Raw genomic sequence first — 11,035 nt, 5'->3', positions numbered from 1 at the left:
TGTTACAAGGTCAACGCTCCTACTTTTCATTCCAAAAACAATCGTTAAGGACGACCAAATGCAGATCACCATTCCTTTTAAGGAAAGTCGAGCGCGATTAACAATGATTACAACAATAACAACAAGTTTAGATTCTTATTTAAAAGCTGATCTCTGGCAATAACGGATCTAACAGTTTTATTTCAATATAATTCATGAAGACAATATTTTATTTTAAAAATCCAGTAAAGTCGCCAAATGTATTCCATAAGAAATTATTACTTATAAAACCGCACAGCGGTTATAGTTCTATTAATTGATGAATATCATCTTAAGTCCCAATAAAATTGGCTATAATTGGTTCAGACAATCAAGATAAAAGGATTCATGCCATTTTTGTGAACCAACATATGGAGGATAATACATTTTGTATTTGCAAAAGTAGCTTAAACTAACAAATGTCAGAATGTCTGGCAATTGAAGCCGAACACTCTTCAACGAATATGAATAGGTCATTTAAATCTAAAGAGGTTCAATGTAAGAAAAAGTAAAGAAATAATTAATGCCACGGACAAATAAAACCATAAGATTATAGTGACAGATTTGATTTCTAGTATTTATAATGTTTGTCATGAAAGAAAGCACAAAACTAGATAATAAATTGTTCAAACATTAATAAACAATAAATATTATTAAATATTTATAAAATTTCTATTCCTTTGTGTACCAAATTTATAGTTAAACCTTATATTCACTAAACATTGAATCAAATTCATTCCAATATAAATTTTATTAAAAAGTTATTACTAATTTTATAAATAATTATATATAAAATACTCATACGCACTGGTGGGCCGCAAAAGCCATTACTTCTGCTATCTTTGACATACTTTTATAAATGATCTATTTTGAATTTAATAATCCATGTTTGGTGAAATCCTATTTTGTTATTTAAATTTAAAAATTACATATCTAAAACCATATCAGTTCAAAAAGTATACAAGAATTATAACATTTCTTAAAAGAAAGCATTAAAAAATTTTTCAGTTATTAAAATTGGATTTAAAGATCTTTTACATCAAGTTCATTTAATTATTATATATTGTAATAATAAAAAATTTCTTTTAAATAGGATTAGGATTCATTAACAATATTTCTGATGTGTAATCGGCGTATATTTAATATAAATATAAATAAATTTAATATAAATTCAGATTTAATAAACACTATATTCCAAGTATTCAATATTCGAAATGAATGTTTCCATTACTAATCTTTTATATAAGTAATTCCAAGAAGATAAATTTGTTAACTACTGAACTAAAATGCATGAAATGAATTTTACCGGGAATTGTAACTTTAATCACTTTAGTTTGGATTAACTCTTTGCAAGGCTTAAATAGTGCTTCAATATTATATAGTAAAAGTGAATTTCATTGGAAATTTTTCATATTACAACCATTTTAAAATTATTGACGGAATTTTATTATAATCTCAGCATAAACTGTAAATAAAGATTTTAAATAACATATATATAAAAATACAACAGAAAATATATGTAATGCCTTCATTATAATTTATGTACTATTTATGCTATCCAGGCTAAAAATTTTAACTTCATATTAATTGTATCGATATTGCATTATTTACATTGAATATATTTAATATTAAATACTACTTAATTGCAAAAAGAAATAATATGGATTTAAAATCAAAACTTATATTTCATACAGTAAATTGATGATATTCACTAAGAGCTATATAATATAACTCAGAACTCTTGAAAATTCTATGGAACCTTCTTCTGGAGAAATACATTTTAAAAACCCTTTATTTAACGTACTTTAAGTCCTTGTTTTAGTAAGTAATTTACTTATAATAAATAATAAATCTGCAGAAATTAAAAAGTTAAGTTCGAACAAGAGTTTTTAAAGTGTTAAGCAATCTGTAATTTGTAGCTAACTGATAAATACACAAGCAATATAAGTATTTAATCGATCATTTCAATATTTAACAAGCTTTCATTCAATGCCACTTATATTTAAAATGAATCTGGATGTAGAAACATAATAAGAAATCACATCAATGGGGAAATCAAATTATCAATCAAATTAAAAGAATTTTAACTATACTTGATTACATATCAACTGTTGAAGGGAACTATTCTACAAACACTACACTGTTAGTGTTAGAGACTAACACTACGTCAGATATGAACCCGAAAATATTAGAAGATTATGACGTATTCGATTGAAAAATCAGGATTCAATCTAGATTTACTCTCAAGCTGTCAAATTTTGTTGTCCAATCAATCATTTAAAGTAAATTTAAAGAAATTCAAGTAATCTAACATTTTTGTGGTAGTGTTGATAGACATTTACCTTTTTAATAAGTACATATGTCGAATCAAATCACAGTTCATATGTCGAATCATATAAAACAGCTATTAATTTCAGAGTAATCTTGGTACTCTGACAAAATATCCAGAGTGTTATAAATTAATCTCGAGTGTTTTACATTCTGCCCGAGATTTACCAATCGAAAATGAAAATTACACTAAAAGTGCATTAAAAGAATCTCTCAATTCAAAAAATTTCCGTAAATTCACCAATCGAAAACGCCATTACAAAGCTAATAAAATATCCAAACACTTTTTTTTATTAGATTATATCTCTTCAGCTCTTTTAATTTATTCTTATACAAAAGTTTTTTATTTGGGTTCTTCAAATTGTTTAAATATATGAACTCGCATTAAAATATTTCAAATATATGAGTACATAGTTTTGAACTTTTAAAGAGATTATTAGTAACAATTATTCAATTTAAAAACTTTTACCATAATAGTTACATTAAAAATATTTAATTAAATTAAATTTATTTAATGTGTTAACATTTAAATTAATAAATTCAAATAATCATAAAAATGTTGACAATTCGCAATAAAAATATATTACAAAAATCATTTGTTAAAAAGATTATCGAAAAGTAGTGAACTACAACCACAAAAATTCTTTTTTATTTTTATTAATTGAATTTTTAGTTGACCTGTTTTCGAATACGAACTGTTTCGAATATTGCCAAATATCCATTATCAATGGTATTTTTGAAATCATTTTTTATGTTTAATTATTTGTAAATAATTTTTTGCAAGTACCAGAAGTCGAACTCGTGCTCTCCCAAATTTGAAGCTCAGAGTCAGCACTTCTTAATCAACTGACCCAAAGCCATTTGTTTGTTTTTTTGTCTTCCAAGATATAAAAAAACCAACTTAAACCTTCAAATAAAAGCTTTTGGTAGTTTCATTTTACAAATAAGGGTCATAACATAATAATTTCCATAGGTTTAAGGTTAAAGCCTATTACTTTCAGTTCAAAAAATTACCATATATATACTAATAAACCAATGGGTTATTTCTAAAGACTACTGGATGATAGTTTTATGGCGATAAGTACTTGAAATCAAAAAACCCAACTAAATATAATCAATTTTGTTGTTGTCCTTCATCATTGTATGAATTTTCTATTAAAAAAAAAATTTCTTCGCCGTATTAGACTTAAGTTTTTAAAGTTTTAATAAAATTAAATACTTATATCATTTGTCTAATATTTTTTAGAACTTAAAAAATTATTTTAATTAATTTTTCATCTTTATCCCTTACGATTACAACTATTTGTGCTCCTCCTTCTCGCTTTCTTCTCAATGAGAGGAACTTAAAATTTTTAAATTATTCCAAAATTTCTCTAATGACGTTGAGAACAAAATAAATTATCATCACCTTGAGCAATAAATTTTAAAAACAATAAGTCACTGTCCTCCTAACAAGCAAAAATGCCGGCTTAGCAAATGTCAAAAATCGAAACATTTTAAGAAATGGAACGCAAGCAGAAAATGGCTTACAAACTTTCAAGTAGACTTAAAGTCACAATGTCAACGCTTCGAAGATGTCAATGAATTTTGATGCTACAGTACACACACTCATGTCTACACATCCATACACACACAGACGCACACATACCCAATATCAACAGCGAGTACCTAACATAAATACAAAAGTGCCAACATAGGACCGAAGCGAAAGTAGGCAAATAAAATGAACAAAATAAAATAAAATAATAATAAAATATAGAACCTTTTGCTGAAAATACGCAAAAATATTTGTCATGCTTTTTCGCAGCCGCCTTTCCACTTCCATTTTCCTTCCATCCTTCCATCTTGTCATCTTTTATTCGCTCCACTGTTACTTTTACTCATACTGTACACCCGCCCACACTTCATAAACAGCGAATGTTGCCATTATTTATGTATATTTTCACCTACATTTGTTTTATTTATATGAAGTGAAATAAAGGGCGAAACGCAAAAAGATAGAAAACTGAACGTAAAAATTGAAATGCGAAAAGGAAAAGACTGAAATTCTTCGGCGGCACATGGCCCCATCACATGAGCATGTGTTGTTTTGTTTTGTGCGCCGGGGGTAGGGAAGCTGAATGTGTCTGCTCAAAAAATGAGTTCGTTTATTTATAAAATAAAAAATGAAAATCGGCATAAAAGCAACCGAAAGCCCAAAACAAAATAAAACGAAATAAATCAAGTAAAGTAAATTTAAAAATTTTTGTTTTCGGCAACTATTTAAACTGAAGTTTTATTAATGGCTGAATGTATCTGGATGTGGCTGCAAGGTGAAATAGTTTTCAACTCACCATTTTCAAGCAACTTTTATGTGAACAAAAAAATAATTTCTTATTCAAATTAAAAATTTTTTCACATGACATTAAGCAAACTAATTAAAACTTAATAATTCTGAAGATATACTAAGTTACTGCCAGTTGCAGGAAGTAACTCAAGCCTTTAAAATTTCAAAAAAACGTGTTAGGTTCATTTCAGATGAACATTTGTCTACGTGGAAGCTCTTTTTCGAAATAAGAGCCAATTGACAATTAACCAAAAACATCAACGTATTGATGACTCTGAAAGCTCTTTGGAACGGTTAAAACGAGATAAAAGTGACTTTTTGCACCAGTATGTAGCAATGGACGAAACGTGGACCCATCACTGCTCTCCAGAGTGTAATCGGCAGCCGGATGAATGGAAAGCAGGCGAAAAACCTCGCCGTTCGTATTTTGGAATGCTCGTTGAAATTTTTTCATCGACCACCTCCTAAACGAGAACATCAATATCACTGGCAAGATGGTTAACTGTTATGTTTAAAGAAGGAAATCACAAAACAACGGCTCCACAGGAAGAAGAAAAACACCCTAGACTCCAATAAAATACGCCGTATCACAAGTCGTTGGCTACTATGACCAAATGGCAAAAATTAAACTTCAAATTATTTCCGCATCCACCGTGTTTGTCAGTTTTGTTCTCTCAGCGATTAATGACTGTTTGTAGACCTCAGTAAGAATTAGTTCACGGAAAGAGATGTCTCTCTGGTGGAAAAAGTATCACTTAAGGTACATTTTAAGGCCAAAAGTAAATGATCTGCAAATGGAGTATCGAAATATTAGAAAAACACTGGAATGATTGTATTCGTATTGAAAAAGTTTATGTTGATGAATAAAGTCGAGTTTTGTCAAAAAGTTATAAGCTTATTCTACGAACTTATAAGCCAATGCGTAGATTCTCAAAAGGACAGAAATTAATGATTTTTAACTTTTATATCATCACTGAAAATATATTTTTATCGACTTTAATAGTGTATATATATTAAGGGAGAGAAGCTAAAGAGTCTTATTTTTTCAATATTTATATTTTTTTATATTTTTATACTTATTAAATATATTTTCCACTAAGTAAAATAAAGAAACGTATTTGCGAGGTCTTAACACACGTATAAGAAAATGCAACGACAAACACCTCAATTAACATTCCAAGGATTTTCACCGGTACTAATTTAATATAGAATTTCCGTCTTGACTTTCACGAAAGGCATGAGTGGCCTTTGGAATATTTTGTCATTTCCGGCATAGGTTGTGTAACTAACGCAAGTATTCTTAGGGATCCAGATGTTCCTTATATAAAAGATGTGATTTTAAATTAAAACTTGCAATATTTATTTAAAAATTGAGTAGCCACATAAGTCAACTAGCTATTGCTCCGTTGGACAAAACTAAGGATAAGCAAAGAATTAAATGACTACGCATATAAGATCTGTTAAACAGAAAATAATAAATTAAATTATTATAAATTATTTAATTCCTTGAATGTAAAATTATCCTATGTAAGAATATATATATTGTTTAATTTCTTGAATGTAAAATGTATCCTATGTAAAAATATATATATAGCTTGGAAAGTCAACTTCGTATTTAGTGTAAAGTGTATTACTTTTATTTTTATTCCATCTTTAAAGCATATTCAAAGCGTTTTTTGTTTAAACTTAGTTTTCGAATACAATTTGCCACCATTTTTTTTTTATTATGTTGCATTATTGCCACATTGAAATATTTAGATGCAGCATTTACACCCTAATGACACTTACAAAATAATTATCTAATAAAATATGACTAATTACTACATTTTTATTAAATGTATATTAATACTAATATTGTTAATATTAACACGCAATGATAAACACAATCAAAACACACAACAAAAAGTTCTATTAATCAAGGCTGGTGTCTCAGGAACTATATATTTTTGAGGCTAGGTATGATATCAACCGAGAATCTTTCACAAACTAAATACTGAGATCTTCTCAACTCGTTTCTAAAACGTGATTTCAATCGGTTCAAGTCTCATACTGTGGCTTTTAATACTTTCCGCCTACCCCGAAAAAAATGTTCAAATGTTCAAATTTTATATATTCTTGCGAGTTAAAAACGAATTCATAAAATAAATAAAAAATAATTTGAAATTTTATTTTTCTCTTAACTTTCGCTTCTATTAATTAAGAACTGAATGAAAAGTAAGTTAAAATATGATATCCTTAAGACCTCTTTAAGCCTTTTGGAGAATAATATTACTTGAAAAGTCTAAAACCGTCCACATCCATTAATAATTATTTTCCAAAAATTAGAAAATCTTTCGCCCTATATACCATAAATTATCTTGGTAAAATCTGTTTTATTTTTGAGAAGTCAATAAATTTCATATTTAGTGCTGTTTTATGGCATAAACAAATTTGTTTACAACTATCGCTTCTCGCGTTGCTCTTATCTTTACTTACACATACGTTAAATGCCATATTTTAAACGTTTTAAAGCGAACGCAACCTTCTTTGCTCTTTGTCACTTTGTCTTTTATCTGCTTTGCAAGTTGAGCAAAAGCGCAATATTCGTGCACAAATGAAAATACACATACATAAAAGCACATAAATAATGCAAGACGAACACGACACACACACACACACACACAAATAGATATGTGTAGCGTGAAATCTTTCACAAAATCTCACAATTACACTACACAAAGCACACACTCGCTTAAGCAGCTTCGGCGTCAACGTCAGCGTCAGCTTCAGCTTGAGCATCTTCATACATAATGCGTTGTTATTGTTGTTATGCACTACTTTTCATTTTGTCTGATTTCACTACTTTTTTCCCGCTTTTTATGTTTTATGTTGCGTTGCGTTAAACATTTTTCTGCATATCTTACGAAATTTGTTGCAATTTCTGAGATTTTTGTTTTTCTTATTTTTGCGGTTGAAAAGTTGTGGGTTGAGGGTTGCCACCCATGTGGTGGTTGGCGGATGGTGTGTGAGATATGGTGGGTTATGTGTAGCTGCAAAATTAATTGGATAAGTTTTTAATTTGCATTTTTAAAAAACAAAATTTTTCCACAGTGTGTGGAAAAAATGAAATTGCCATGCAAAGTTTTCTTACTTTTCAGAATTTTTAAAAAAAATTTCCTTCCTCAATTTATGTCCTTGTGCAGGATTTTTCACTAAACTCGTTGAACGTGCATGACATGATTTCTTATCATTTTATATAATTTATTTTATATAAGTTTCATCAAAAATAAATAACAACAAACAAACCTTTTTATTAGAATGTGAGTCGGGTCTAAAGTATCTGAAAAATACCGCTAAAGTGAAATTAAATTAAAAATACCTTCAAACCAAATATTTTGTTTAGTATTTCATATAAATAATTTTCATTTTAATTATACAAAAATGTATAATTTTGAAGTTATCTTTTAAGAGAAAGTTCAGAAACATGTTGTTAAAATACAACAAAAAATAAATACTTCAAAAAGTTAAGGTTATACATTAATTTTAACTAAAATAAAATTAATTTCCTTTAGAGAGCCCATTGATATACTAGGATAGTTCTTGAATATTAAGTTATTTAAGTTTTTTTTGTTTCTGTGAAGAGTTGGAATGTTTTAGATGTGTACAGTCATTATTGAAGAGTAAGCTATTCATACTTGATTACAATGTATTAAAATTGTATTTGACATATGTAAATCAATATATTCATTTATTAATTAATTCGGATATAGACCGTATATCAAGCATACAATGATAAAGTTTATATTTTTTAGCAAACAACTTAACAGAATGTATCTGACATATAAATATGAAGTACACAGACTAAAACACATTCTCTACGGAGACACTTATTCCCTCCCGGAACCGCTTTCGCATGACTTTGGGAAGTGTCTCTTTCATTTTGGGTATTCAAATCTTTTAGAATATTAAAACATTTTCTAAAACTAAATAATTTTCATGGTCTCAAACTTTTCTAAAAATCTTGGTGATGATTTGATTAATTAAAATATTTAACTACTTAGGAGACAACCTGACTAAGCGAAATTGTGTAAAAGTTTTTTATATAAATATGAAAACTTTTTTATATTTAGAGATTAAAACACTAAATAAATTTTAAAATATTTTATATTATACCAGTTTATAACAGATTTATAAAACATCCTCTATAATGTATTAAATTAATCTACCAAGTTTGTCTACAAGTAATATTAATTAAGTTTAGTTTAAAACAGATATGGAAAATATTTTCTGTATTATTTCTGTATTATATATTATATATTTCTTTTTGCCATATATAATCGAAATATAAAATTTGTTGTCTTAAAACATAATATCTCACAAAGTCAATCTAAATTTATCATATGTTCATTTATCGATATATCTTCTGGATTAATTAAAACATTTCCTAGTGTTATGTTACAGAAAACAAATAAAATATTATATAAAAATAAAAAAATATTACTGGTTTCCAATGAAAATATCCATTTTTAGGAATTTTTAATTAATGTGGGTCTTATACATACAAGAATACCAATATGCTTGTGAAGAAATACTTCACATCGTTGATGAATTTCAATCAAACCTCTCACATATGTTTATTATAATGCACGACAGTACATAAACATAATTTCATTCCGAATTTCAAATAAAAAAGAAGAGTTTTGAATAAAAACGAGAACAAATATAATATAATATTAATATATTCATAAAAATCGATATGGTAAAGTCTTTTTTTAAATTTAAATATGTATAAATAACAACTTTAATTTTTAATTTGCATAAAATATATAATAAGGAAGGACATCCAATTTTAATTTTCTGTTTCAATGATATTTAAAACGGTTTTATTAAGGTATAACTATATTTTTGATAGTAATACCTCAGAAAATATATTTATTGGAGAAGTCTCCAAACACATCAGATTTGCTGATAGATGATATTCTTGTTATAAATGAAAATCATCTTATTCTTATCCTTTTAAAAATCGTAAATTATGACCAACTGAATGAATTTAAAAAAAAAGAAAAGATAGTATACACGAGGTATACTAGCTTTTAGATAAACAAAGCGCAGCGACCACGGATGCTCTTCTAATTTACTCTAACTGGCCTAACCTAGTCTAACTAATCAGGCGATAGTTCGTTCTTTCTAATGGAAGAAATGTTAAAAACATCCTGATCTCAGACTAAAATAGGAAATACAAATTAAACTCAAAAATTTGACAAATTTTGAATTAAGAGTAGCTTAACAACTAAAAATAAAATAGAGGACTTGAAAAAAAGTTAAGTTAAGTCAAGTTAAGTTCAGTTTTAAAGTTGTTCTTATGAATTTATAATAAATACTATAATTACAAACATGCCTTAATGTGTTCGTTAGATTACTGAATATATTTGTCTTAATTAAAATGCATTTAAATTACTAATAGATCAACAGGGTGCAGCATAAGATCTGAACATTCTATTAGTGATATATTGATACCACTCTTGATAATTAAGATCCTAATTCTATTCAAAGAGGTCTCAGTTCTATTCTAAGAGACATTGACTATATTTTTCACTAATTCTCAATTTAGACATGAAATTTGATATCTACTCTCCATCTAAACACACTTGGTTAACAGGAGGGCCATCATCGGGAGAGAGTTTAACCATATACATTGAAGAGTCTAAAATAAGTAAGGGTACAGGCAGTGGAGTTTTTTTGAAGTGAGTAAATAAATATATACTTCATGAGCTTCTTGATCACTGTAGTATTTTTTAAACTGAGGTGAAAGCGATAGCTGTAGCTTGTCTGGGAATGGATAACATATTTTATAGGAATATATATGTAGTATCCCACAATCAAGCTGCTTTAAGATCCCAGATGAAGATCAATTCAATTTACATGCAGGTCAGTTTTTGACTGCTACACATCTTTGAATAAGATGTCAACGCAGTGTAACATTTCTTTACTCTGTGTGTCCAGTCATAAGGATATTATCTGTAGCTGCAAAGCAGACAAACTGTCTAAATAGTGTGCTACAGATAATCACTTGGAATACTTAAAAAATATATATCATTGACACCACACAAACAGTTATCGTGTGTATTTATATTTAATTTCATACAAGGTAAGAATACCTAAGGATACGCCGGCATTTATACGCAAGTTGGCGGCGTTCTTACATATTAAGAAAAAAATCCGGCGATCTCATTGAGGTGCCCCGAAAAAATGTCAATCTTGTGGTTGTTTGTTGATGCATCATACCCATTTCGAGAACCATTCTAGAAAATCGAAATTGTAGTTATAATTCTTAAGCTATGAAATTATTTATTTAAGAGATAAGAATTTAGTGTCTCCAACCAA

Source organism: Teleopsis dalmanni, chromosome 1 (assembly GCF_002237135.1).
Source record: "Teleopsis dalmanni isolate 2A chromosome 1, ASM223713v2, whole genome shotgun sequence".
In the NCBI taxonomy this organism is placed as follows: Eukaryota; Metazoa; Arthropoda; class Insecta; order Diptera; family Diopsidae; genus Teleopsis; species Teleopsis dalmanni.
The sequence above is the reverse complement of the archived record's forward strand: the minus strand, read 5'-3'. Positions refer to the sequence as shown.